This window comes from Saccopteryx leptura, unplaced genomic scaffold (genome assembly GCF_036850995.1).
Source record: "Saccopteryx leptura isolate mSacLep1 unplaced genomic scaffold, mSacLep1_pri_phased_curated manual_scaffold_23, whole genome shotgun sequence".
NCBI lineage: Eukaryota > Metazoa > Chordata > Mammalia > Chiroptera > Emballonuridae > Saccopteryx > Saccopteryx leptura.
This window is the reverse complement of record NW_027095705.1, coordinates 675,613-702,825: the sequence shown is the minus strand read 5'-3', so window position 1 is coordinate 702,825 and position 27,213 is coordinate 675,613. Positions and strand designations below refer to the sequence as shown.

At 37.8% G+C, this 27,213-nt stretch overlaps 1 pseudogene; it reads right to left on the bottom strand.

The window, feature by feature from the left end:
• Positions 1–9,319: 9,319 nt before the first annotated feature.
• On the bottom strand, positions 9,320–18,034 carry LOC136386947 (EKC/KEOPS complex subunit TPRKB-like; annotated as a pseudogene).
• Between the last annotated feature and the right edge of the window lie 9,179 nt (positions 18,035–27,213).

The following is a 27,213-nucleotide window of genomic DNA, read 5'->3' as shown; positions in this document are numbered from 1 at the left end:
CCTTGTAAATATACATAACCCAACACAGGAGCATCTTAATATACAAAGAAAATCTTAGTGGAAATTAAGTGACAGACAGACAACATTAGAATCATAACAGGGGATTTTAGCACTCCAATGAATTCAATGGCTAGATCTTCCAGACAAAACAATCAACAATGCAACATTGACCTTAAATGACGCACTGGATCAGATGGATTTAATTGATCTTTACAGAACATTTCACACCAAAGCAGCAGAACATACATTCTTCTCAAGTGCACATGAAGCGTACTCAAAGACAGATGACATGTTAGCACACAAAATAAGCCTTTTTTTTAAGAGAGAGGAGGGGAGATAAAGAGATTGAATCCCACATGCACCCTGACCACGATCCACCCAACAAACCCTGTACCAAGGCTACGCTCAAATCAATAACCTATTCCTAATGCCTCAGGTCAAACTCAAAGAAATTGAGCCACCGGCTCCAAGAGGGAAAGAGAGAGAAGGGGGGACGGAAGTGAAGAGAAGCAGAAGGTCGCTTCTTATGTGTGCCCTGACCAGGTATTGAACCTGGGACATCCACACACCAGGCCAACATTCTATCCACTGAGCCAACTGGCCAGGGAAGGACACAGAATAAGTTTTAATTAATTCAAGAATATTGAAATAAGCCTTAGTCACATAGCTCGGGTGGTTGTAGCATTTTTCTGAAGTATAGAAATTCCTGGTCAGGGTACACACAGAAACAGATTGTTACTGTCTCTCTCCTACTCTCCCGCTTTCTCTCTCTAAAATCAATAAAATATGCATTAGAAAATGTATAAAAATCGGCCCTGGCCGGTTGGCTCAGTGGTAGAGCATCGGACTGGCATGCGGAAGTCCTGGGTTCGATTCCCGGCCAGGGCACACAGGAGAGGCGCCACCTGCTTCTCCACCCCTCCCCTTCTTTTTTCTCTCTGTCTCTCCCTTCCCTTCCTGCAGCCGAGGCTCCATTGGAGCAAAAGATGGCCCGGACACTGGGGATGGCTCCTTGGACTCTACTCCAGGCGCTAGAGTGGCTCTGGTCGCGACAGAGCTATGCCCCGGATGGGCAGAGCATCGCCCTCTGCTGGGCGTGCCGGGTGGATCCTGGTCGGGCACATGCGGGAGTCTGTCTGACTGCCTCCCCGTTTCCAGCTTCAGAAAAATTCAAAAAAAATAAATAAAGAAAATGTATAAATATCATATCAAGCGTCTTCTCTCACCACAATGTCGAATATAAAACTAGATATGAATTACAATAAAAACATGACATTCAAACACACAGTGGTGAAATAACATGTTATTAAACAATAATTTGGTTAATGAGATAAACAAAAGAAATCAATAGTCACCTGAAGACTATTTAAAATAAACACACAACCATCCAAAATATATGGGATAGAGCAAAAGCACTCCTGAGAGGGAAGTTCATAGCATTACAAGCCTACCTCAAGAAGAAAAATCTCCAAAATACAATCTAAGTTTATACTAAAAGGAACTAGAAAAAGAACAACCAACAGATCCCAGGGTAAGTTGAAGGAAAAACATAATAAAAATCAGAAAAAAAGCCTGACCCATGCAGTTGCAGTGCATTGAGCATCAGCTGGCACACTGTGGGTCAAAGATCAGAATCCCGAGGTTGCTAGCAACAGGAAGGGCTCGATGGCTTGAACGTAGGCTGCCAGCTTGAGCCCGGACATGCCAGCCTGAGACTTAGGTTGCCAGCTTGAGCACAGGATCATTGCTGTCATTTTAAAGTTGCTGCCTAGAGCAGGTGTCAGGAACCTATAGCTCGCGAACAAGTTGTGGCTCTTTTGATGGCTGCATCTGGCTCGCAGACAAATCTTTAATAAAAAAAATAATAACGTTAAAAGTATACAACATTCTCATGTATTACAATCCATTTTCTACCGCTCATGTTTATCGCTGAGGGTGGCTGGAGACAATCACAGCTGTCCTCCGAGACAACACCAAATTTTATTGGATAATGCATAACATACATGAGTCGTTGTGAGGTCAGGAAGTAAACTTTTCTCCTTATAATCAAGTAGTCAGCTAGCGAATTGCAAAAACCCTTTTGATGAAGAAGATGGCTAAAAGAAAAAAAGATGAGAAGTATAGTACTTTTCAGCAGGAATGGACAGAGGAATTCACCTTTGTGGAGAGAGCACGTTCTGCAGTGTGTCTAATATGCAATGATAAAATGCATCGATGAAATGGTCAAATATGAAGCAGCACTTCGACACACATCATACTACATTTGCATCGAAATAACCAGTGGGGAACAGCAGGAAGAAAGCATGTAAAGAGCTACTGTGCAGACTGCACGCTAATCAGCAGCAACTCTGTGTTTGGATCTAACAAGGTGACTGGAAATCAGCTAGCTTTGCTGGTGCTTTAGCAATTGTGAGAAACGGAAAGCCATTCACAGATGGGGAGTATGCCAAAACATTCATGCTTGATGTTGCCAATGCATTTTTTGACGACTTTTCAGATAAAGACAAGATAATCAAATGAAAAATAGACCTGCCACTGTTGGCAAGAACTGTTCACGATTGTACCATCATGATGGCAAATCAAATTGAGGCAACACAAGTGAAGGACATAAATGCAGGACCATTCTTTTCTTTTGCTTTGGATGAGTCAACAGACGTAAGGCATCTATCCCAGTTCAGCATGATTGCAAGGTATGCTGTCAGTGACACACTACTTGAGGAAAGTCTTGCTGTTTTGCCTGTGAAAGAGACAACAAAAGAGGAGGATTTATTAAAGTCTTTCAATGAGTTCGCTAAAGAAAAAATTCTACCGATGGATAAACTTATTTCAGTGTGTACTGATGGTGCTCTGTGCATGGTGGGGAAAAACGAAGGATTCATAGCGCTTCTTTGAGAACATGAAAAGAGACCCATCCTAAGTTTTCACTGCATCCTATATCAGGAGGCGCTTTGTGCTCAGATGTGCGGTGAGCAGCTTGGTGAGGTGATGTCACTGGTCATTCAGGTGGTCAACTTTATTGTTGCCTAAGTTTCAAATGATCGCCAGTTTAAAACACTGCTGGATGAAGTTGGGAATAATTATCCTGGTCTGCTTCTGCACAGCAATGTGCATTGGTTGTCAAGAGGGAAGGTGCTCAGCCATTTCGCGGTTTGTGTAAAATCTGCACTTTTCTTGAAATGAAAAACATCAAGCATCCTGAGTTAGCTTACACTGAGTGGCTCTTAACATTCTCTCTCATGGACATGACTGAACATCTGAACCAGTTCAATGTGAAAATACAAGGAGTTGGAAATTTAGTCTTATCCCATCAATAAGCAGTTTTTGCATTTGAAAACAAGCTGAAACTCTTCATGCTTGACAATGAAACAGGTGGTTTACAAAACTTTGAAAAACTGGGAGAGGTAAAGATGCATGCAGTAGCAAGTGACCCTGCCCTCAACATCTTGATCTCCAGCAGCTAGCAGGCTTCACTTCTAATCTCATACAGTCATTCAAAGCTCTGTCTTTTGACAATTTCTTGAGCGCACCTCATCTTTTTAAGTTCTACTCACCATCCACACAAGCTGGCAAGTGGACAGCGCCGACCTGAGTTATATCCCTGCTGTCTCCGTCAGATAATTTGAGCTACAAATTGCTGACCTGAAGGCCTCAGACATGTGGGTGAATAAGTTCAAGTCACTGAATGAAGATTTGGAAAGACTTGCACGACAGCAAGCAGAGTTGGCGAGCAAACACAAGTCGGGAGAAATGAAAAAACTTCAACCCATGGACCGGCTGATTGTCTAAACTTGGAATGTGCTTCCTGTCACATACCACACATTGCAGCGTGAGTATGGCTGTACTGACGATGTTTGGCTCTACGTATGCATGTGAGCAGTCTTTTTCACATCTAAAGAATGTTTAGACCAACCTATTATCACGTTTAATGGATAGAAGTCTCAACGCCTGCATGAAGCTTAACCTCACCACGTATCAACCAGACTACAAAGCAATCAGCAAAACCACGCAGTATCAGAAGTCGCATTAATGGTAAGAAATACTTTATTCATCACTGGTTAAAAACAGCATAACAACGTTATTAAAAAGAATTTGAAGACTTATTGTACTTTAAAAGTGTTGATCTTACATAAAATGAACATATTTACTTGTATTTAGTGTTAAACACATTGTATGGCTCTCACGGAATTACATTTTAAAATATTCGGCGTTCATGGCCAAAAACGTTCCCGACCCCTGCTTTAAAAATACACCTAAGAAAAAAAGAACAAAGCATTCAAATGAAACAGAAAAACTGACACCACAGAAACACAAAGAATTCTAAGAAAATACTAGGAACAACTATATGCCAACAAAATGAATCAATTCCTAGAAACATGCAACCCTCCAAAACTTAATTACACAGAATAAGAAAATCTGAAATGACCAATTACAACTTAACAAACTAAAGCAAGAATCAAAGAAGTCCCAGGAAATAAAAGTCTTACACTGGAGGGCTTCACAAGCAAATTTTACCAAACATTCAAAGAACAAATACTTACCCTTTTCAAACTACACCAAAAATTTCAAAAGGAGAAAAGACTTTCTCTGTCTAGGAGGCCAGCATATTCCTATTTCCAAAACCAGATATGACACTACAAAATAGAAAAATTATACGCCAATAATATGTGTGATTAACATAAGTGATAAAATTCTTCTTAATTTCCTCTTTTTCACAGAGACAGAGAGTCAGAGAGAGGGGCAGGTAGGGTCAGACAGACAGGAAGGGAGAGAGATGAGAAGCATCAATTCTTTGTTACAGCAGTTTAGTTGTTCATTGATTACTCTCTCATATCTACCTTGACCTGGGTACTATAGCAGAGAGATTGACCCCTTGTTCAGCCAGCAATCCTGGGCTCAAGCCAGTGCCTGTGGACTTCAAGCCAGTGACCTTTGGCCTCCAGCCAGTGACCATGAATCATGTCTATTATCCATCTCAAGACAGGGACCCCACACTCAAGCCCAATCACCCCGCACTCAAGCGGTGACCTCAGGATTTTGAACCTGGGTCTTCTTCATCCCAGTCCGACATGCCTTATCCACTGCACCACTGCCTGGTCAGGCAGATGCTAAAATTCTTAACAAAATAAGAGGAAACAGGATCCAGAAATATATTAAAAACTTCTGACACCATAATCTACTAAAATTTATTGTGGTGATTAAAGGTTGGTAAAATATTTGCAAATCAATAAACATGATATATCACATAGACAAAACTAAGGATAAAAATCACATGGTCTTATCAAGAGAGTCAGAAAAAGCATTTGGTAAAACCCAGCACCCACTTATGATAAACATTCTCAGCAAAGTGAGAGCTTAGAGGAATCATAGCTTAATAAAGGACATATATAAGAAACCCGAGCCACCCTCATACTCAGTGGGAAAAAACTAAGAGCAATTCTCTTAAGATCAGAAAAAATACAAGGATGTCTGCATTCACCATCTTATTGAACATAGCCCTGGAAGTCCTAGCCACAGAGATCAGACAAGATGAATAAAAGGCATCCTACCGAAAAGGAGAAAGTAAAACTGTCATCATTTCCACAGGGAATTATATTGTACACAGAAAACCCCTTTAGGGGTTTATATCTACCAGAAGAGTAGATATAATAAATAAATTTGGCACAGTACAGAGTACAAAACTAATATTTAGAAATTGGTGGCATTTTTATACACCAATAATGAACTATCAGAAAGAGAACTATGAAAACAATCCCATTTACTATTGCAATCACAACAATAATAACAAAAAATACGTACTAGGAATAAATTTAACCAACGAGGTAAAAGGAGTGTACATGGAAAAGTCATAAGATGCTCAGAAATAAACTGAAGAGGAGACAAATAGTGGAAGCATATACTGTGTTCATGAATAGCAAAATTAACATAGTAATAGCCCCATACTACACAAAGTAATGTACAGCTTCAACATAATTCCTTGTTATCTAATAACCAAAGGCATTCTCTCACAGTATCCAGAACAAATATTCCAAAAAATTTACTGAGACCACAACAGATCTCAAATATTCTCAGCAATATTAAGAAGAACAAAGTTGGAGGTATCATATTACTTGTTATTAAATTATATGAAAAGCCTAGGTTCCAAACAGCATGGTATTGACACAAGAAATGGCATATAAATCACTGGAACAGAATACAGAGCACAGAAATAAAGCCAAGCCTTTACAGACTATTAATATTTGACACAGGAGGCAAAAACGTACAATGGGTAAAGAAAGTATCTTTAACCAATGGTATTTGGAAAACTGAACAGATACATGTAAAACGAAAACGAAATAAGAAATTAGACTACCAACTCATACCATACAATATACTCAAAATGAATTTAAGATTTAAATTTAGTCCAAGAAGAAAACATACACAGTAAAATTTCAGATATTTCTCATCGTAATATTTTTGCCAATATATTTCCTTGGATAAGAAAAACAAGAAAAAGTAAACAAATGGAACTACATCAGAATAAAAAGCTCTTGCACAGCAAAAGAAACCTTAAATAAAATAGACAGGAACCCACTGAATGGGAGAATATATTTGCCAATAATACATATGATAACGGGTTAGTGTCCAAAATACATAGAAAACATACAACTCAACAGTAAGACAAACAACTCAATTAATGGGCCAAGGACCTGAAGAGATACTTCTCCAAAGAGCACATGCAGGTGGCCAATTGGCTATGAGAAAATGCTCAACATCAGTAATCATCAGAGATGCTAATTAAAACCTCAATTAGATAGCATCTAATTGCCCTGTCAGAATGGCTGTCATCAATAAATCAACAAACAAGTGCTGAGGAGGACATGAAGAAAAACAATCTCTGCACACAGCTGTTAGTGGGAATGTAGACTGACGCAGCCACTAATAAAAAGCACTATGGAGTTTCTTCAAAAAATAAAATGGAATGTTTTTTCCATTCATCAATCCCACTTCTGGGAATGTATGTGGAGAAAACTGAAGTACTCAATTCCAAGAAACATACGCACCCCTATGTTTACTGCAGCATTATTTACAACCGCCAAAGTATCCATCAGTAAGGAGAGTGGATAACAAGGCTGTCATTTTTAAACAATGAAATACTACATGAAAGCAGTGCGTGCTGGAAACAGGATAAGATTCACTAATAGAAAATATTTAGGCTCTCAGAACAAAGATTAGAAGCCAGCATGTTGCTTGTCTTTTACTTCACCCCCTGAAAACTTCTGCTATTTCCAAGAGTTTTTTGTGCCGGCTAATATCTGAATAAGGCTAGGGAATGGACTTCCGTCCTTCATTCTGCTGACCGGGGCTGTTGTTTCCCCTCCGCCCCTAGAGTATGTCCTCTGGTCTCCAAGTAACTTGTTGTCCTGCATCAGGAAAGTATTGTATTATGTTAAGTGAAATAAGCCAGGCAGAGAAGAACAAATACCATACAATCTCAGCATATGTGGAACAAACAATCTAATGAACTTACCAACAAAATAGAAACTGAGGCCTGATTACTTAGACTGAGAGCTGTCAGAGGGAAGGTGGTTGGGGGGGTGCTGAATGAAATATGAAGATACCAAGCAAAAAAACGATATCTAAATAATGCATAGACATAGACGATAGTATGGTGATAGCAGGAGGGAAATGGGTGGGGGCAGGAGCACATCGACACAGCTGGGATAAATGGGTACAGGACTTTCCCTTGGGCAATGGGTACAGATGCATGTGGAGATGTTTTATTGACTTGTACACTTCAAACCTGTATGGTTTTGTGAACCAACGTCACCCCAATAAAGTCAAGAAAATAAAAAAAGGCAAAACACAACAACCCCCTCTTTAGAGCTCAGGTGCAAGACGGGAACATCTGGCCTCGACCATGAGAGGATGAAATAGCCTGTTGGGCCAGGTGAAGTCAGAAGCAGGCATAGGTCTCTGCTCAAGGAATATCTATCATTTCCTTCCACTCTGCCTCTACCTTTATCTTCTTTCCTAAAATGTAGAAAACGGAATCTCTCATCTGTCGCCTTCCCAGCTCCAAAACAAAACTACATGGAGCATATATTGCACAGAAGCCTTGGGGAGACTGGGTCCCTGAGTCACAGCAATGAATCTTCCCTCTGATTCACACTGGCCCTGGAGAGTGAGCAAGACAAACTTTTGTCACATGAAGTCAGTCAGCTTCAGGGTCCAGGACTGTAGCCTAATCAACCCCAGAACTTCACACATCATGGCCCTTGGGTCATTCCTGACACTCATCATTTACGTATTGTGTGGATGCTTCTGCACTACAACAGCAAGAGATGAGTAAATGCAAAACAGACCACACAGACCACACCCAGTCCTTCATAAAAAGGTTTGCTTAACCCTAACCTAGTTCACCTTGATTGACACAATAAAAACAAAGTGAGAAAAAACCCAAAGCATTCAGCAAACAGGATTTGACACTAGCAGTAAGACCTTGAGCAAGTTACTGTTATTTTAGTGGCTGTGTGCAAAATTCGGGTATTAACAGTATCTATTCCCTAATGTGTTGTGAGATGAAATTAGTTCTTGCATGTAAAACAGAACCAGGAGGCTTTGGAAGAGGGATGCTGGAGTATCTGAACTAAGGGCAGGGATATGAGCTGGTGCATGGAAAATCACTAAGGCAAAATCTAGCACCATCTAGACATCTAGTAAATGTTTGTAATTACTATTCCAATTATATAAAAGCAAAATACAATTTAACGGAAATAGACTAGAAGTGAAATAACAAATAATATTAACAGTGATTATGTTTAAAACTATGAACAGCCTGACCAGGCGGTGGCACAGTGGATAGAGCATTTGACTGGGATGCCAAGGAACCAGGTTCGAGACACCGAAGTCGCCAGCTTGAGCGCAGGCTCATCTGGTTTGAGCAAAAGCTCACCAGCTTGGACCCAAGGTCGCTGGCTCGAGTAAGGGGTTTCTTGGTCTGCTGAAGACCTGCAGTAAAGGCACATATGAGAAAGCAATCAATGAACAACTAAGGTGTTGCGATGCTCAATGAAAAACTAATGATTGATGCATCTCATCTCTCCATTCCTGTCTGTCTGTCCCTGTCTATACCTCTCTCTGATCTCTGTGTCTGAAAAAAACAAACAAACAAAAACAAACAAACAAACAAACAAAACTATGAACAGGCAGGATTTGAAGGTTTTTTCCATTTTTTATGGCATTTTGTGTTGAAAATTTTTCTATGATGAATATATATACACTTTATAATCAGAAAAAAATCAGTTTTTTATAAATGCTACAAAATTTTAGATTTGTCACTTCACAAAACATCTTTAGTTGACATTCTACAAATGACACCATCCAATAACATCCCAATATTTCCTTCTTGTGAAGACAGTTTATATATCTATAAAAATAAGATAAAAGAAGCTAATTATCCATGCACTATTAAGTTTTATTATACAGACATATGTAAGTGAAATTTAATATCATTCAATTATTGGGATAATTGCATGAAATTACTAATGTGATGAAAATAATGCACAGTAGATGGCAATTGGTCACTAGGCCAAAAGTGCCCTTTAAATTGCAATTATGGTGGTAACTATCTAAACAAAGAAATCAAATCTGTACATGTACTCTGTAAGCTTGATATTTAATTCTCAGTTCATTCTTAATTAGAGAATGCTTTTTATCAAATAAGTTTTTTCCTTTTTTATGTTTACTGAGGTGACAGTGGATAACAAAATCATACAGGTTTCAGGTGTACAAATAATTCTCCAAGACAATACCCAAAATGTCTGTCCATCAACATTTATCCCAATCCCCTCCACATAAGCCTGCATCATCCAATTTTGTGTATGTGATATTATTTATGAAATAATTTTTATTATATTAATCTTTCCTAAAAGTTAAAAAAAATAGCAGCATTGGTGAGCAACAACATCAGCATTACTACTAGACCTCATCTATCACACTCTACAAATGTGGCCTTACTAGACCTTTTTGCACCGTAATATTACTTTAGTTCCCTGAAGACTTGTCAGAAGAACTGGATGACCCTCGTACTTGAGATATTAGGTCTACTTGATCTATTTGGTTTTTTTCCATCTTCAATGTATACAATCAGCAATTGAGGTTGTCGATTTGCTGAGATACCAAATGTTTTCAAAGCTCATGAAATCTAGGGAAACAAAAGACAAAAATCAGTAGTTTTATTTTAGAAGCACCTTCCCATTTGCTGTCTTCCCTGCTGGGGTTCTTATTTTCATACCCCAAGGGTCTCTGCCTACCATTTATATCTTACGATTCCTTCCTAACATCCACCAGTTCACCTCTATTGCACTCTGCTGTAAGGGGCACCTCATTCCTATGGAATCAAGCTCAGACTTCCAGCATGGCACACAAACAACCCCTGCCTCTGGCCACAGAGCACCCTCAGCCACGTACTCCCGAGTCCCAGCCAGTCAGGACTATTTGGAGATCCCATCACCATTTCACACTTCTCTGCCTCTGCTCACACTCTGGAGCAGTGTTTCCCAACCTTTTTTGTGCCATGCCCAACCTTAACCTTTCTAAAATTTTTATGTCCCCCCCTATGTAACATACATAATTTTTAACATTAAAAAATTGATTTGTTCACTTAATAAACATAAATGATAGGTTCTAGGAAGAAATCACTATGAAATTGTTAACAAAACACAGTAAGTAAAATTTCAAAACATATAATGAAAAACAGAAATTTAAATTCCAAATAATTTTAATACAGATTTTTCTATATTAATTTATTATTTTAATTTAGTGTGATCCTTGCGCTTGATGCTTGCTGCACAGAGATTTTATATTAGGTTCCAATTTGGTTAGCTTTAGTCTCAAGTCTCCACGTTGTGTTATATCCAGCCGATTTCTTTTTTTTACCAGTAAATCATTACAGCACTAAATCCACATTCAGCTATAAATGAAGATGGAAACGATAGCAATAATTTTCTTGCACATTTGGTTGAATTTGGGTATTTGATTTCTGTTTCCTCACAAAGCCATGCTATCGCTCCTTTGATATTAAATAAAGCTTTAACTGACTCATCATTTTGCAATTCTGCGAGTTCTTCTTGATACTGCATATTTGATATATCAGACAAATCCACTAACATTGGCTGCATCATCCATGTTGGGAAATCAATTTGTTTTAAATCAGAAAATCTTTCTTTTAAATCAGCTGATAGAATATTCAAGTGATTGACAATAACAAGTAAAGCGGCATCAGTTACTTCACATTTTTGGAGCCAATGAAACTGTTTAAAGTTTTTGTTGTTAATATGTTTCTGACATAACTCAATATTGGTAATGAAACCAAATATCTTTGCTTTTGCATCGACAAGAGTTTATTTGTTCCTTGAAGTTGCTTATTTAATATAATATTTAGTTTTTCAAAGATATCGGCTAAATAACTCACAAATGCTTTACCATCTATTGTTAACAGATACTTCATTTCAGGTTTGTCGCTTAAAAAATCACTAAGAGTATCAAACAGTTCCATAAATCTTTTCAGTTTCCTTTAGATAGCCATCTTACTTCGGTACGAAGTAAAAGTCTCACATGGTCTTCATTTTGTTCTTCACAAAAAAGCTTGAAAAGATGCTCACATTTGGCACTAGCTTTAATAGAATTAACACACTTTATTACTGTATGTAATACTTCATTCAGAACAGGCGAGATGTTTTTAGCTACCAAGTTTTCCCTATGAATAACACAATGCACAAGAATCATTTCTGGATTCGCATCTTTCATCAACTTTAAGCAGCCATTTTTCTTGCCCATCATATTGGGAGCACCATCTGCAGCACAAGATATTTTTCATTGGTATATCATTGACATCTAAGTAGGTTTTTAGCTTATTATATATATCTTTGGAGGTAGTGGTGCTTTCTAATCTTTTCAGGACAACATTTCTTCAGCAAAATGTCCTTTATCAACATATCTTATGTAAGTTATCAATACTGCCTCACTGTCTCTCAAAGTTGATTCATCCATTTGCAAGGAGAATTTTCTTGTTTTCAGTTTTTCAATAAGTTGTTTTTCAATATCCTCACTCATTTTGTCTATTCTTCTGCTAACAGAATTGTTACTGAATGGCATAGCTTTTACATCTTTGTCATCTTTTTCAAGAACCATTTTAAGAAATGCTGATATTGACGGTTTTATTAAATTCTCTCCTATAGTGTGATTTTCTCCAGTTTTAGCGATGAATAAAGAAATTTGATAACTAGCCTCAAGAACACAATTATTAGTTGAAGTATGAGCAGTAAATAGAGACTTTAATGTTTTTTTTTCAAAATTTTTCTTTAAAGTTTTAAAGTAACTCACATCTGAATTAATATGAGCACTATGTTTTGCCTTCAAATGCGCCTCAAGACGACCTTGTTTCATTGATTTGTTGGTCAAGCATTGCTGGCATAAAAGACAAAAAGGAACCCACTCATCGTGAACAGCAGGTATGAACCCAAATTTTAAATATTCTTCTGAATATTGACGAGTTTTTTTCTTGCTTGCACCACTCATTTTACTATGGGCTATAATAAAAATAAGATCAATTAAAAACTAATATTAAAATATGTGTTAAAATATATTCAATGTGACATAGAGTAAACGTATACTAAAAATTCATATTTATTTAAATGTATATAATACATTAACTACACTACCACCGCAAATCAAAAGGTATCTATATTTTTTCCACTTGACAAAATTTTCTGGAAAGTTATGCTTCTAAAATTAAAATTGTCATGCATGCACTATTATACCCCAATAATATTTATAAAATATTAGTGCTTTCTAGCCCCAATGCAAGAAGTACTTAATAAAGAATTTAATATTGATAAAAATAAAATCAAATATTTAACAATTACATCTATACAATATATATATATATTTTATTAAATCAACGAGCTTTTACAACAGTTTTGACTGACACTTATTTCAAATTAACACCAACTGAATGATGTGAAACACTAGAGAAGTTGCGATGGGGCCAATTAGGTGAGAATAACTGCATTGTTTAGCGAGTTTTTAAAACGTCCAGGATTCCCCTCAGCAAACAGCACGCTCCGCGGTGAACCCAGGACAAAGTTTACTTGATGACGCCAATTACCCAGTTGATATTTTGATCTCGTCAAATGAAATTATACTTAATAATTATTTACCGCAATTATTTAAGAATTGCATTTTTTGTTAAATTTGGCACCGATATCTAGCATTGCATTTAAATGCCCCGGGGCAAAAGAGTTAAAGGCGTGTCGAGTCCATTTTCAAATTGCCCCCCCTTTAACTATCAAATTGCCCCCCTGTGGGGTGTCGGCCGCACGTTGGGAAATACCGCTCTGGAGTGTCCTCATTCTTCAAAGTCCAGTTCAAATGTCACTTTCCACAGCACCCTCCTTACAGAATCAGTTATTCTTCGCTGTTCCCAGAGATGTGAATTATTATTCCCATTAACCATTTATCATTATCAACTGAACATCTTCCTTCATCTTGCCTATCTCTGAAATACACTTGATTCTTCACTTTCTGATACTGTAAGTGCACAATGAGGGGACAAACGCATAGATGTTTATTAATTAGTTTATTCAAATGGTATAAAAAACAAAACCAGTACACTAATGATCATAATTTTTTCCTCCAAGACCTGAAGAATTCTATTACCATGCATTTTGTAACTATTTCAAATATCTATATTTTAAATCGTACTACACATTTCCAATTTTTTCTTTTGATGATATCTGTACCTAATGGTGTGAATAAGAGTAGATTAGAAATATTAAAACTTTATCAGCAAAGTTTATTTTTTATTTTCATGTGCCACAAAAGAAATGTCTTTAGTTCAATAACTGATTACTGTCAGTATCTCAAAAACAAACTTCTTGTGCACTGAGTGTGTGAATAAGCATGTGATAAGGGTTGTTCTATGTACCAGGCAGGCTTCCGTTATATGGAAAAGATGTGGATTCTATCCTTAAAGAGATTAAAGGATGCATATGACAGCACAGAAATATCCACACCTACTGTTTTATCAGTTTGAGTTCGGTATCATTTAGAGGAATCTTTCTGTTCCTATGTACATAAAATTATCCACACTTAACTTAGTGAAACTTTTATCATATGTGTAGTGACTCCAAAGCTTATTTTTCTAGTAAAAGGCAGTGCTAAACTTCAACTCTCTGTCCAACCTCTCTTCACTATTATTCTGTTTTGTTATTAACAATAGGTTTATGGGAATTTAGCCACCAACTCAACGCTGAAGAACTCACGCCTTATCATGACAAGGTCAAGAAAAGCAAAATGAGTAAAAACCATATTAATTACATTATTATTTGGGGACAGGTTGAAATAATTTGAGTAGGTAGAGTTCTCGTCTTCATTTTTCCTAGTTTGTAGAGATGAACTGCTTTGTTTGTTGCCACAAGTATCTGAAATGGATCGATGATCTACTGAAGAGAACAAAGAGAATTAATTACACACAGATTTTGGGTACTCTGCAGATGCACACCCCATTCGATGGTAACTCCGCGGTCAGCTGTTTTACCTCATCACAATTCCTATAAACTGTACTTTCAAGACAGATCGCAACACCTGAGTTTCAGAAAATCATAGAATTTTCAAGCTTCAAAACTCTTAAACAGGCCCTGGCTGCTTGGTTCAGTGGTAGAGCGTCAGCTTGGCGTGTGGAAGTCTCGGGTTCGATTCCTGGCCAGGGCACAAAGGAGAGGCGCCCATCTGCTTCTCCACCCATCTCCCTCTCCTTCCTCTCTGTCTCTCTCTCTTTGCCTCCCGCAGCCCAGGATACATTGGAGCAAAAGATTGACCGGGCATTGGGGATGGCTCTTTGGCCTCTGCCCCAGATGCTAGACTGGCTCTGGTGGTGACAGAGTGATGCCCCGGATGGGCAGAGCATCGCCCCCTGGTGGGCGTTTCGGGTGGATCCTGGTCAGGCGCATGTGGGAGTCTGTCTGACTGCCTCCCCATTTCCAGCTTCAGAAAAATACAAAAAACTCTTAAACAGTTAAAAATTTAAATATAACATTTACCAAGGCCTAATGTTATCACAAAGATTATATTCTAAACATTTCATACTTGCAATGTTTTTTTAAAATCTTAAACCTACCCTATGAAATCTGTATTCTTATTCAGCAGCAGAGGATAAGGAAATGAAGGCGACGGATCTCTGGGTATGAATGCCAGCTGTGACACTCACCAACAAGAGAACTCGGGCAAATTCCTTCGTGTTTCATCTGTCAGATGCAGGTAATCAGCACACACTCCATGGATTTAGGTGATGAGTACATCTAAAGCCCTTAGGATGATGCCGGGAACAGAGTAAACACTGTATATATAAAGGTGGCTACCATCTGGGCAAAGTCAGAATAACCAGCAGAGTGGAGATGAAGTCTGTGTAAGCTGACTCCACAGTGTGTGCTCTCGGCACCATGCAATGCCTTCTTTGCAGAGATGGGCACCTGTCATTCTGAAGCCAGGCCACTACCTTTCCTATTTCCTAGCATAGGGGTCTGACACTTCAGCTTCTATTCAGTTTAATTCAAGGCTGCCCAAATATGACTCCACTCCACAGCTTGGACAAAAGGCAATCCTTGTGAAAAATAACCTCATGAAAAACTAACATGTTCTGAAATGTCCCGAATCTCTCATCAATAGTACTTACCATTATAGGTTTATTAATGAACCTCCCATGACCTTTCACCTCGAGTCTCCAGCATTTTTCACATCTTTAAATAACAGAACAGTCACCCTGCATCCTGGAAAGAGGTCCAGCTGATGTGTTGACTGCATTTCATAGGTATGCAGGATTCTAAGGCACACAACCAAAAACTGAAACACTTCTCTTGGTTAAGTTAACACTATGGTTTATAACAAAACATCCCTGTTAACAAATAAATGGAAAAAACTTTAATACTGGCACGACACAAATGTTACCTAGAAAAATTTATCCTCAAAGCACATCTGGCAGCTTCATGAGATATTGTCTTTCTAACACTGCTGAGCTTTCTGTAGCTTCCTCTCCTTGGCAAAGGATCAAGGTTGCTGCCTGATCCCCGGCTGGACAGATGAGGTGAGCTCAGATACACCTCTGAGGAGCAGCTTCCTTGTGCACAACAGGGAAAACACCAGAAATTCTTAGACCACAGTTTACCTATGGTATTAACGAAACCGCACTTCCACTCAGCCTTTTTAACTTTTGAGCTCATCATTTTACTTGTATTTTAGCATAAACTCCACACACATATAAAGGAAGAAAATTACTTTACACAAAAGGTATGGTACAACCCAATGATCAGAATTTCACACATGGATTTTAGCAGAGAGTGCAGACTATTAAAGAATCAATAATATTAGACTTAAAAGAAGCATAAGACACAACTCAAATAACAAGAGAGACATAACTATAACCTTGGATGGAAAAACAAAGCAATGAAAAAATTTGAATTCTAAAAAGAATTCAATCGAAGTCTTAATAAGTTTGAGTGAAGCAATTTGATAGGTTCATATAATCAATCGATTTCGATAGTTCCCTTTCTAGAACTCATTCTCAGTAATCAATTAGAAATTGAGAATTTATGTAATAAGATATCCTTATTCTAACAGAAAAATATTGAAAAACTATTATCTAATAACGGGACAGTTTGTGCCTAAACAACCATTGAAAACTGTAGTCTATTAAATGCTTGACCTGTGGTGGCACAGTGGGTAAAGCATCAACCTAGAACACCGAGGTTGCCAATTCAAAAGCCTGGGCTTGCCTGGTCCACACACAAACAGGAATTGATGCTTTCTGCACATCCCCCTTCTTTCTCCCTACCTCTTTCTCTTTTTAAAAAAAGTATTAATAAAGTCTTGAAGAAAAAAAAACTGTAGTCTATTAAAGTAATTAAAGATGTGTGAAAAAAGCAAGAAATAACATTAAATTAAAAGATGATTGATCGCTTCTCGGCCATTTGATTAAGATGAAGTGTAAAATATCTGATTGGAAAAGAAAACATAAAATGTGGCATAAATTGTGTGGTTTTGAAAGAAGATACACAGTCAACAACAACAAAAAAAAACAGTGAAAATACAGTATACAAACAAGTTATACCACACTTGGTGGAAAAGCATCTGACGTTTTATGTTACAACCTGGAAAAAAAAATCTATAAATAATGTACTGGCATATACGAGTTCAATCTTATTGTCATAATAGTATCCAATCAAGAAAAAAGATACTAAATGTAATGAATATACTCAAAATATATACTCAAAAGATACAGGCAAAAAAGAAAAACGTGAAGGAAACACCCAAAATATGGTCATCTTGGGTAGGATTATAGTCAATCTTTTACTGTCCTCTACAGAAAATGTTTGCGATTATGTTCCAAGTTTTCTTCAGAGACCACACATAATATATTGAGTATATATAATCGTGGAAGAAAAAAACCTTTTCTGCTTTTAGTTTTCACATTGGGGGAAAGGGACCCTTAGAACACATCAAAAGTGTCTGGCATAAAGAAGTTGTTTTATATAATTCACTCACTTAGGCCAGAAACTTAGAATCATTTCATTAAATCCATACAGTCTTGTCAATTTTGCCTCTTAAATACCATTTTATCCAGTCCACTTCTCCCCTATACCCACTGGCACCCACCTAGACCACCATCTCTCATGTACAGCTGTGGCCTCCTAGGAGTGGTCGCCTCACAATACCTGCCCTCCAATCATCCAACCTCTACTCGGCAAAGTGAATCTTTCAAAATGTAAACCAATTCTTGCCCTTGGGCTGCTCTTGTTATGAGCCCCCACTCTACATTAAGGCGTTTCAGATTCCGTTACCTGGGCCTTCCTTCTCTTCTGCTGCCAAGCACACCTCTGCCTGACCCCGCTCTTGCGGCTGTGGCCGCCATGGGCTTGTCAGCTTCAAGTCACCAAACTTACTCCCACACTCTGCCCTCTCCGGCAGGCAGTTGTCCAGACTCGATTCTTGCCTCCCTCCTACTCGCTATGAATCCATTTACCAGAGCACCCAGGGCCCTGGGGGCGGTCCCTATTTCACAGACTCCTTAGCCCCTGTCACAATGTGACATGAGTGTACAGTCTTAGGGGAGGCTTCCATGCTGCCATCCCAGGGCCTGGCCTTTGGAGGCGCTGGATAACAAGAGCGGAGGGAACAACAGGCGTGGTCTCTGACAACCTGGTTACAGAAGCTCTATATTGCTCCTCCGCTCACCCACCTCCAGCACTCCTCCTTCCCGCCTGGCTCAGCTGCTCTAGTGCTGGTAGGAGTCACCACCTCTCACCCTTTCCACCCGAAAGACCTTCCCCTTGGAAACAAAGACTTCAACTTCCGGAAGCTGTCCTGCAGTCCGCACCTACTCTCCGGATCCACGCGAGGGAAGGTTCCGGTCCTCAGTCCACCAGCCCGTCTTCCGCAGATACCTGATCCTTAGCTTGAGGCCCGTCAGCATACACAAAGAAGAGCCTAGGTTCCCTCAGACACTTCCATGAGCGGAGCTGAAAGGATTCTTGGATCAGAAGCTAAGGTCTGGGTGCAAGTGTTAGCCTTGCCCCTTACCTTTGTTGGGATTAGGCGGGAAGTCCCCACTTCTTGCCTGCGCAAATATTGGCCAGGATGACTTCTACACATGTCTCTAGGTTGAAATTCAAGTTCTTTTGGCAGGTAGGCAGGACTCAGTGTCCTTGCTCTCAGTTGGGTCTCTATAAAAGGATCCGCTAGAGCAGGAGTCTCAAACTCGCGGCCCGCCGAACAATTTTGTGCGGCCCACAGACTAATCCACGAAGTTCAAAATATTTTGGATAAAATTAAGTAAGCCTAGGGGCCTCCTTGTATTTTTCATTTCTCTAGCATCCTAGCTAGATATTAGCTTAGTTAACAGCAGTTGTGATGCGAACTACAGTTTCTGGTCGTTTTGTGACACTGAGTAAACTGCATGTATGATTGTGCTTGTTGTACTGATTTTTTTTTCTTTTCAACTGCAGTGAGAAAAGTGTTGTATAACAGTTGCCTTTTGTAGACCTAGTGTGGCCCGCCGAACGACTGTGATCTTGCTCTTCGGCCCACATGCTGAGTTGAGTTTGAGACCCCTTCGCTAGAGGGAACCACACTGGTGATTTGCTCTGGGTAAGAAGAGACTTCTGACTACATTAATAGAATCATCCTCTTAGTCTGCCAGGCTCAGAAATTTGGTTTGTCATCCTGAGTGTGTCAGCTCCAGGAGAGGAGTAATCCCCTAAATTTAAGCCTGTATTATTCAATTAAATACAGCATTCCAGGCAACAAAGGGAATTTAAAGAGACTAAAGACACATAAGGCCTTAGCCTATTTAAGGACTTGCAAAGAGAAACATGTGACTAGAACACGGTATGAATACATTTAATTGGAAAAACTATTCTGGCAAAAGTTTGGTATGTAGATTATATAAAGAACTCCTAGACCGCAAAAAAATATATAAATAAATAAAAGAAAAGAAGAGAAAAAACCTAATTCAGAATGTTTCAAGTCCTAGCTGGTTTCCTCAAACAGCACATCCTCTGGAACTGCCAAGGTTGCATATGGCATCCTGGTCAAGGCACATACAGGAAGCAAATGAACACACAAATAAGTAGAAAACAAACTGAATGTTTCTCTTTCTCTCTCTCAGTCTAAAATCAGTCAATAAAATATACATATAAACAAATTTCAAAAAAACGATTGGGTGACATTTGAACAGAGACTTCAACGAAAGATATATAAAAGGGCAAGAAACACATGAAAAGATGCCAATCATGCCTGACCAGGCTGTAGTGCAGAGGATAGAGTGTGGAACTGGAAAGCAGAAGATCCAGGTTCAAAACCCCAAGGTCACCAGCTTGAGCACAGGCTCATCCGGCCTGAGCACAGGGTCACTGGCTTGAGAAAGGGGTCACTTGCTCTTTTTCCTTTACCCCTATATTACTTCTCCCCAATTCAGGCCCTCCACTACAGGTATTGTTTTTTCTATTTAGTACAATATAATTCACAGTTCATCACAAGATTTTCTCAAAAAAAAGGGGAGAGGAGAGGAGAGGAAAAAAAGAGGGGAAGGAATTATTCCTTTTTTTTCCTCAAATTTTTATCTTATTTTATTTTTCTTTATTTAATGACTAATTTAAAAAAAAAAACGCAATATTTATTTTTATTTTTATTTTTTTATCCTTTTATTCCTTATAAAATCTCATTAATATTATCAAGAAAACCACCCTCAGATGCCATTAAAGAAGAGAAAATAGAATATCATGGATACAAAAGAAAGAGAGGTAACACAGAGAGATGAGGAAAAAATCTATGGAGAAAAAATTTAAGATATTGGAAACCTTGGAGTTAAACGACAGAGAATTTAAAATAGAAATCCTAATAATACTACGAGATATACAAGAAAACACAGAAAGGCAATTTAGGGAGCTCAGAAAACAACTTGATGAACACAAAGAGTATATCTCCAAGGAAATTGAAACTATAAAAACAAATCAATCAGAGATGAAAAACTCAATTCAGGAGCTGAAAAATGAGGTAACAAGCTTAGATAATAGAACAGGCCAGATAGAAGAGAGGATTAGCGAAATAGAAGACAAGCAACTTGAGGCTCAACAAAGAGAAGAAGAAAGAGATTCAAAAATTAAAAAAAAATGAGATAGCCTTACAGGAATTATCTGACTCCATCAAAAAGAATAACATAAGAATAATAGGTATATCAGAGGGAGAAGAGAGAGAAAATGGAATGGAGAAAATACTCAAACAAATAATAGATGAGAACTTCCCAAGCCTGTGGAAAGAACTAAAACCTCAAATTCTAGAAGCAAACATAACTCCAAGTTTTCTTAACCCCAACAAACCTACTTCAAGGCACATCATAATAAAATTGGCACAAAGCAACTGCAAAGAAAAAATTCTCAAGGCAGCCAGGGAAAAGAAGAATACAACATATAAAGGAAGGCCCATTAGATTATCATCAGATTTCTCAACAGCAACTCTACAAGCTAGAAGAGAGTGGACCCCAATATTTAAAGTCTTGAAAGAGAGGAACTTTCAGCCACGAATACTATACCCATCAAAGCTATCCTTCAAATATGAAGGAGAAATAAAAACATTCACAGATACAGTAAAGATGAGAGAATTTATCACCAGAAAACCCCACTCCAGGAAATACTAAAGGGGGTTCTCCAATCAGATACAAAGAATAAAAAAACAACAACAACAAAACCACAAGTAAAAGCTCCAAGAAGAACATAACAAAACCAACTTTAAACTGTGACAACAATAAGAAAGGGGGGAGAGGATGAAGATTAACAGTAGCAAAGGGCGAAGGAGGGCAAAAGTACTCACAAAATAGTGCACTACAATGAACAGGGTAGGAACGCTTTTCATTACTTAATGGTAACCATCATTGAAAAAACCACCACAGAAGCACATGATTTAAAAAAGATAGCAACAGAGGAAAGATGTATGGAACACAACCAAATAAAAACAAAAGATAAAAAAAACGAAAGAGAAGAATCAAACAAGGCACAAAACTAACAGAAAGCAATCTATAAAATGGCAATGAGGAACTCACAAGTGTCAATAATTACACTAAATGTAAATGGATTAAACTCACCAATAAAAAGGCACAGAGTAGCCGAATGGATCAAAAAAGAAAATCCAACTGTATGCTGCCTACAAGAAACTCATCTAAGTAACAAGGATAAAAACAAATTCAAAGTGAAAGGCTGGAAAACAATACTCCAAGCAAATAACATCCACAAAAAAGCAGGTGTAGCAATACTCATAACTGATGATTCTGACTACAAGACAGCAAAAGTACTCAGAGACAAAAATGGCCATTTCATAATGGCTAAGGGGACACTGAATCAAGAAGACATAACAATTCTTAATATATATGCACCAAACCAAGGAGCACCAAACTATATAAGACAGCTACTTATTGACCTTAAAACAAAAACTGACAAAAATACAATCATACTTGGAGACCTCAATACACCGCTGATGGCTCTAGATCGGTCATCCAAACAGAGAATAAACAAAGACATTGTGGCCTTAAACAAAACACTAGAGCACCTGGATATGATAGACATCTACAGGAAATTTCATCCCAAAGTGACTGAGTATACATTTTTCTCCAGTGTACATGGATCATTTTCAAGAATTGACCATATGTTGGGCCACAAAAACAACATCAGCAAATTCAGAAATATTGAAGTTGTACCAAGCATATTTTCTGATCATAAAGCCTTGAAACTAGAATTCAACAGCAACAAAGAGGAAAAAAATCCCACAAAAATGTGGAAACTAAACCACATACTTTTAAAGAATGAATGGGTCAAAGAAGAAATAAGTGCAGAGATCAAAAGATATATACAGACAAATGAAAATGATAATATGACATATCAGAATCTATGGGATGCAGCAAAAGCAGTGATAAGAGGGAAGTTCATATCACTTCAGGCCTATATGAACAAACAAGAGAGAGCCCAAGTGAACCACTTAACTTCACACCTTAAGGAACTAGAAAATGAAGAACAAAGACAACCCAAAACCAGCTGAAGAAAGGAGATAATAAAAATCAGAGCAGAAATAAATGAAATAGAGAAAAGAAAAACTATAGAAAAAATTTATAGAACAAGGAGCTGGTTCTTTGAAAAAATCAACAAAATTGACAAACCCTTGGCAAGACTTACCAAGGAAAAAAGAGAAAAAACTCATATAAACAAAATCCAAAATGAAAGAGGAGAAATCACCACGGACACTGTAGATATACAAAGAATTATTGTAGAATACTATGAAAAACTTTATGCCATTAAATTCAACAACCTAGAAGAAATGGATAAATTCCTAGAACAATACAACCTTCCTAGACTGAGTCAAGAAGAAGCAGAAAGCCTAAACAGACCTATTAGTACAGAAGAAATAGAAAAAACCATTAAAAATCTCCCCCAAAATAAAAGTCCAGGCCCAGATGGCCATACCAGCGAATTTTATCAAACCTTCAAAGAAGACTTGGTTCCTATTCTACAGAAAGTCTTCCAAAATATTGAAGAAGAAGCAATACTTCCAAACACATTTTATGAGGCAAACATAACCCTTATACGAAAACCAGGCAAGGATGGCACAAAAAAAGAAAACTACAGACCAATATCTCTAATGAATACAGATGCTAAAATACTAAACAAAATACTAGCAAATCGAATACAACAACATATTAAAAAAATAATACATCATGATCAAGTGGGATTCATCCCAGAATCTCAAGGATGGTTCAACATACGTAAAACGGTCAACATAATACACCATATCAACAAAACAAAGAACAAGAACCACATGATATTATCAATAGATGCAGAAAAGGCTTTTGATAAAATACAACACAATTTTATGTTTAAGACTCTCAACAAAATGGGTATAGAAGGAAAATATCTCAACATGATAAAGGCCATATATGATAAACCATCAGCTAACATCATACTAAATGGCACAAAACTGAAGGCTTTCCCCCTTAAATCAGGAACAAGACAGGGTTGTCCACTCTCTCCACTCTTATTTAATGTGGTACTAGAGGTTCTTGCTACAGCAATCAGACAAGACAAAGAAATAAAAGGCATCTATATCAGAAAAGAAGAAGTAAAGGTATCACTTTTTGCAGATGATATGATCCTATACATCGAAAACCCCAAAGAATCCACAAAAAGACTACTAGAAACAATAAGCCAATACAGTAAGGTCGCAGGATACAAAATTAACATACAGAAGTCAATAGCCTTTCTATATGCCAACAATGAAACATTTGAGAATGAACTCAAAAGAATAATCCCCTTTATGATTGCAACAAAGAAAATAAAATACCTAGGAATAAACATAACAAAGAATGTAAAGGACTTTGAAATGAAAACTATAAACCATTGTTAAGGGAAATCGAAAAAGACATTATGAGATGGAAGAATATTCTTTGTTCTTGGTTAGGTAGAATAAATATAATCAAGATGGCCATATTACCCAAAGCTATATACAAATTTAATGCAATTCCCATCAAAATTCCAATGACATTTTTTAAAGAAATGGAGCAAAAAATCATCAGATTTATATGGAACTATAAAAAGCTCCGAATAGCCAAAGCAATCCTAAAGAAAAGGAATGAAGCTGAGGGCATTACAATACCTGACTTCAAACTCTAATATAAGGCCACGACAATCAAAACAACATGGTATTGGCAGAAAAATAAACACTCAGACCAATGGAACAGAATAGAAAGCCCAGAAATAAAATCACATATATATAGTCAAATAATTTTTGATAATGGGGCCAACAACACACAATGGAGAAAAGAAAGCCTCTTCAACAAATGGTGCTGGGAAAACTGGAAAGCCACATGCAAAAGAATGAAGCTGGACTACAGTTTGTCCCCCTGTACTAAAATTAACTCAAAATGGATCAAAGATCTAAACATAAGACCTGAAACAATAAAGTACATAGAAGAAGATATAGGTACCAAACTCATGGACCTGGGCTTTAAAGAGCATTTTATGAATTTGACTCCACAGGCAAGAGAAGTGAAAGCAAAAATTAATGAATGGGACTACATCAGACTAAGAAGTTTTTGTTCAGCAAGAGAAATTGATAACAAGATAAACAGACACCCAACTAATTGGGAAATAATATTTTTAAACACCTGCACAGATAAGTGCCTAATATCCAAAATATACAAAGAACTCATAAAACTCAACAACAAACAAACAAACAATCCAATAAAAAAATGGGAAGAGGATATGAATAGACACTTCTCCCAGGAAGAAATACAAATGGCCAACAGATATATGAAAAGATGCTCATCTTCTTTAGTTATTAGAGAAATGCAAATCAAAACTGCAATGAGATACCACCTCACACCTGTTAGAGTAGCTATTATTAACAAGACAGGTAATAGCAAATGTTGGAGAGGCTGTGGAGAAAAAGGAACCCTCATACACTTTTGGTGGGAATGTCAAGTAGTACAACCATTATGGAGGAAAGTATGGTGGTTCCTCAAAAAACTGAAAATAGAACTACCTTATTACCCAGCAATCCCTCTACTGGGTGTATACCCCAAAAACTCAGAAACATTGACTTGTAAAGACACATGCAGCCCCATGTTCATTGCAGCATTGTTCACAGTGGCCAGGACATGGAAACAACCAAAAAGCCCATCAATAGATGACTGGATAAAGAAGATGTGGCACATATACACCATGGAATACTACTCAGCAATAAGAAATGATGACATCGGATCATTTATATCAAAATGGTGGGATCTTGACAACATTATACGGAGTGAAATAAGTAAATCAGAAAAAACCAGGAACTGCATTATTCCATATGTAGATGGGACATAAAAGTGAGACCAAGAGACATTGATAAGAGTGTGGTGGTTATGGGGGGGAGAGAGGAGAGGGAGAGGGAAGGGGAGGGGCACAAAGAGAACTAGATAGAGGGTGACAGGACAATCTGACTTTGGGTGATGGGTATGCAACATAATTGAACTTTAAGATAACCTGGACATGTTATCTTTGAATATATGTATCTTGATTTACTGATGTCACCCCATTAAAAATAAATACAATAAAAAAAAGCATATCAGTATTTCTTAGGAAAGGGAGAGTGGGAGACAGTGACAGGAAAGGACCCCGTAGCAATTTCTTCATTGAAACCAAAATTCTGTATCTTGTTATTGTGTTATTTGGGAGTATGAATTTGTTGAAAAATATCAAATCATGTACTTTACTATTTAGTTGTGTTTTTTTTTAGGTGAGAAGATGGGAGATAGTGAGGCAGATTCCTGCATGCTCCCCAACGTGATTCACCTGGCCAACCACATCCTGGGGATACTCGAGTACTGATTAGTACCTGAGGCTGATGTGCTCCAACAGAGCTCTCCTCAATGCCCAGGGATATGCTCAAGTACTCGAGCTACTGGCTGTGGGAGGGAAGAAGGGAGAGAAAAAGGGGAGAAGGGGCAGAGGGAGGTAAGGGAGAAGCAGATGGGCACTTCTCCTGTGTGCACTCACAGGGAATTAAACCTAGGAACTCCATACACCAGGCTGATGCTCTATCCACTGAGAAACCAGCCAGGGCCAAATTATTAATTTTAAAAGTACATTTTACAGACTGAATTATATATCTATTAAATATAATTTATTGAATAAAATGGATTTAAAACAGACATTAAAAACATTCTCTCAGTTCATAGCAGCTTGTTCATAAGTGCCAAAGCTGGAAGTAGCCCAAATATTCATCAAATAAATGGATAAACAAGCCCTGGCCCAGTAGCTCAGTTGATCATCCCAACCTGCACAGCTCTTCGATTCAAAGCTAAGTGAGGTCACATACAAGAGTTGACCAATGAATGCATAAATAAGTATAACACTGTTCCTCTTGTTCTAAAAATTAATACATAAAACACAAAGGAAAAGTAAATGTATAAGTTAATTGTAGGTCCATACAATGCACTTCAACTTGACAATAAAAAGGATCAACTGTTTCTAAATACAATAATGGAGAAGAATTTCAAAATATGTGATATGCTGATTAGAAAAGGCCAGACATAAAAATAGTGCATGTTGTGTGGTTCACTATAAATCTATTCTATAGAGAAACAAAGCAGATCAGTGGTTACTTGGGTAATAGGTCTGGAGTGGGAAAGGGGAATACTTGGCGGGAGGATAATAGCATCTTTGTAAAAGTCAGTAACCACTGCCTGACCTGTGGTGGTGCAGTGGATGAAGCATTGACCTGGAATGCTGATGTCCCTTGTTCGAAACCCTGGGCTTGCCTGGTCAAGGCACATATGACAAGCAATCAGTAAACAAAAAGGGTGAAGCAACTATGGGTTGATGCTTCTCATTCTCCCCCCACAGCTGTAAAATCAATAAACAAAATCTTTAAAAAAACAGTTAAAGTCAGTAACTGAAAATAATCCAAACCTTCATCGGGTAAATGGATAAACAAATAGTGATATAACCATAGAAGAATTCTAACTCAGCATTAAAAGCAGTGCCATACTGATCCACTCAGTGACATGAATCTTAAATTAATTATGCTAAACAAACTGTCACGTTCAAATGACTATACGTACTGTCTGGTTCCTTTTACATGACATTCTAGGAAAGGTAA